This window comes from Antechinus flavipes, chromosome 2 (genome assembly GCF_016432865.1).
Source record: "Antechinus flavipes isolate AdamAnt ecotype Samford, QLD, Australia chromosome 2, AdamAnt_v2, whole genome shotgun sequence".
NCBI lineage: Eukaryota > Metazoa > Chordata > Mammalia > Dasyuromorphia > Dasyuridae > Antechinus > Antechinus flavipes.
The window spans coordinates 3,875,160-3,878,625 of NC_067399.1; the positions used below are offsets into that span (position 1 = coordinate 3,875,160).

The window sequence follows — 3,466 nt, forward strand, 5'->3', positions numbered from 1 at the left end:
GTCGGTGGCTCCCGTGGCCTCCAGCACCCAAGAGCAAGTCCTCTGTCCTTGGAGGTCTCGGCCAAGCTCCCCAGGCTGGCTCCTCTCCCCGCCCTTCAGGGAACCCTGCGGACACCGGACGCTGACTTTGTTACTGCCCCATTTCCGGCCTCCGTGCCTTTGCACTGGCCGAGTCTCCCCCCAGCAGGGGCGCCCTGCCTCTCCCTCTCCACTTGTGGGATCCTCTGATCCCACACCACGCGGCTCCTCCTTCTAGAGCCTTTCCTGATCTCGCCCTTTCCCGCCCCCGGGAGCGTGGGTTTGCCGCCTCTCCCTCCCCGGAAGTGCTTTCTCCCACCGGGACCTGCTCTCTGAGGCAGGAACCGCCCCCCCCTCCCCAGAAGCCGGCACTTGGGGGCTCAGTCAGGAATTAATTAGAGCGAGAGAACAAATGAATGAGATGCGTGAATGAACAAAGCCAGAAAGGTCCAGCTCAGCCCGGCTGGGCCCGTTTGCACCGGGGCTAGTCCCGTGGGGGGTGGGGTGGGGGGGAGGCAGCCACATTGGGGGGGGAGGGGGCAGCGGAGTGGGGGGGGGGGGCTTCCGAGTTCTCAGAGAGTCCAACTTCACCCCCTGGGGGCGGGCAGAGGCTGGTGCCCGCGGGGTGGTCCTTCGCTGCCAGAGAACACAAGATTTGGGGCAGGGTGGGCAAGGAGGCCGGTCTCCCTGGACGCCATCCGGGCTGTTTCCCAAGCCCGGAGCGGTGAGCCAAAGACGGCATTTCCCCAGGGAAGGGGAGGATCGGCTGGACCCGGTTCTGCCCCCGAGAGGGAGACCCCCGGCCTGGCCTTCCCGGATGAATTGTGTGACTGGCCCCAGCTCCCCCCTCCCCTCCCCCAGGAGAACGAGCCGTTCTCCCGCTCCCTTCCCCTCCCTCCCCCTTCCCAGCGAACGGAGTGACCTTGAATGAGGCCCCGGCCGCCCCCGCGAGCGCTTCGGAGCTGCCTCCCTCCCAGCCCTTTCTCAGAGACAGCATCCCGCGGCGGAGGCAAGAGCGGCTATTTTTAGGCCCCACTTCTGGACTCGCTCTCCCAGCTAACTCCATCCCCCCGGGGCAGAGCGGATCCCGAGCTCCTCGTTCCGACAGCAGTCAGCCCCCCCTCCCCCCAGAGCGAGCCGTGTGTGTGATGTAGTCTCCGGGGGCTGCGGATAAATCATCCCCCCGCCTCCTTCCGGCTCCCTCCTTGTATTTCTGGAGCAGAACAAAGCTCGGCCTTATTGCTGGCAGGAAAGTAGGGCAGAGGTCACCGCCTCCCATTTAGACCTACTAAGTGGGGGTGGGGGGGGGGCAGGACCAGGGAGAGCGAGAGCTGAAAATCAGCGGAGGGAATTTTCCCAGCCGGACCCAGCGAGAAGAAGGAAGCAAGAGAAAGGAGGAGGGTTGGAGGAGAGCCTCTGGGCGCCCGAGGACTTCTCCGGCTGCCGGGGTAGCCGGGGTCCAAAATCCCAGCAAGCTGAGCTAGCCCCTGGGACTATGAGCTAAACCGGAGACCCTCCCCTAAAGCCGAAAAGCTACCGGACAGCTAAAATTCCTGAGAGAAGCTGCTATTGGCTGTGGCAGGGACCAATCAGAGGGGGCAGAGGCCAATCAGAGGCAGCAGAGACCAATCAGAGAGGACAGAGACCAAGCGGCAGAGACCAATCAGAGAGGAGAAAGACCAACAGAGACCAATCAGAGGGGGCAGAGACCAATCAGAGGGAGCAGAGACCAATCAGAAAGGAGAAAGACCAACAGAGACCAATCAGAGTGGGCAGAGACCAATCAGAGGGGGCAGAGACCAAACAGCGTGGGCAGAGACCAAACAGCGTGGGCAGAGACCAATCAGAGTGGGCAGAAACCAATCAGAGGGGGCAAAGGCCAATCAGAGGGGGCAAAGGCCAATAAGAGGGGGCAGAGGCCAATCAGAGGGGGCAGAGACCAATCAGAGGGGTCAGAGACCAATCAGAGGGGGCAGAGGCCAATCAGACGGGGGGGGGGGCAGAGACCAATCAGAGGGGGCAGAGATCAATCAGAGAGGACAGAGACCAATCAGAGGGGGCAGAGACCAATCAGAGGGGGCAGAGGCCAATCAGAGGAGGCAGAGACCAATCAGAGAGGACAGAGACCAATCAGAGAGGACAGAGGCCAATCAGAGGGGGCAGAGACCAATCAGAGGGGGCAGAGACCAATCAGAGTGGGCAGAGACCAATCAGAGGGGGCAGAGGCCAATCAGAGGGGGCAGAGACCAATCAGAGGGGTCAGAGACCAATCAGAGGGGGCAGAGGCCAATCAGACGGGCAGAGACCAATCAGAGGGGGCAGAGATCAATCAGAGAGGACAGAGACCAATCAGAGGGGACAGAGACCAATCAGAGGGGGCAGAGGCCAATCAGAGGGGGCAGAGGCTAATGAGAGGGAGGCTCGGCATAGAGACTGAGACAGCCGGCAGTGGGGAGAGCAGACCAGCGGAGGATCCTGGCGGGAGGGGACCTGCTCACCTTGGAGGTAGAGATGGCAGGAGGGGCAAAGCCCCCGGAAAGGAAGTTGTCCCAGTCACGTGGGGTTTCTGGCCCTATGGACAGGGGGGCGTGTAAGATGGGAACGCACACGGCCAGGTGTGTTCCCGTAGTCTCTGCCGCGTGCCAGCCCGGTCCCCCGCGCTGTTCCTTCCCGCCACAGATATTCCCCACTGGGCTCTCCGCATGAGTCCCCTGCCCATCCACCTCCATGGGCTGCTTCTGCAACGGGTGGCTAAGGAGGTGAGAGCGAGCGCCCTCCCGCAGCGGGAGGGAAGTTTGGGTTCTGTTACATCCGTCAGGACTTAGGGTCGTTCTGGTTTGAAGGACTGGCGGCGGGGGCTCACGAACAGTAGTCGTGGGTGAATGCGAACCCAAAGCACGGTTTGGATGTGGGATCGCTTTGGGGGTGAGAGGCCCCCGACTGACCAGTAAACAGAAAGAACTCCCGGATTCACGCCTTCATTCGTGTGTGTGCGTCCTCCTAACATCAGTGAATCTGGATCTCCCTCCCGCCCTGTTGACCAAGAGTCTAGAATCCTGTGTTCTCATTCAGCCCTGAGGTGCTTCTTCCCCTCTCTCTGACCTCCTTCTAGCACCCTATGCTATCCTCCATTTTTAGCTTTCTGTGTTCTACGTCCTAAGATCCATTCCTGTTCCGGCGTTCCCCGTCCCGTGGTTGGCAGCCCTCCTGTTGTGACATTCTGTGTTCTAAAGGAAGAGATTCCTAATCTAAATCTCTAATGCTCTCGTTCTGAGCTCCTCCCGGCATTAATGTTCCGGGCTCTACGTTCTAAGGGCCCCCTGTGCCCCCACATGCGCTGTTCTGTACAGATTCTTCTGTTCTAGCCTTGGCCTGAGTTCTCGGCTCGGCCGGATCTCTGTCCTCCCAGCAGGTTCCACACCTTCTCCCGTGGCAGCTTCCCCAGGGA

General features: G+C 61.1%; 1 long non-coding RNA gene across 1 annotated transcript; it reads left to right on the top strand.

Annotated features, from left to right (window-relative positions):
* The first annotated feature begins 827 nt into the window (after nt 1-827).
* LOC127547286 (uncharacterized) lies at nt 828-2,987 on the top strand. The gene is made up of 2 exons (XR_007950149.1): nt 828-1,969; nt 2,057-2,987. It is a non-coding gene; the product is annotated as an uncharacterized LOC127547286 (long non-coding RNA).
* The last annotated feature ends 479 nt before the right edge of the window (nt 2,988-3,466 follow it).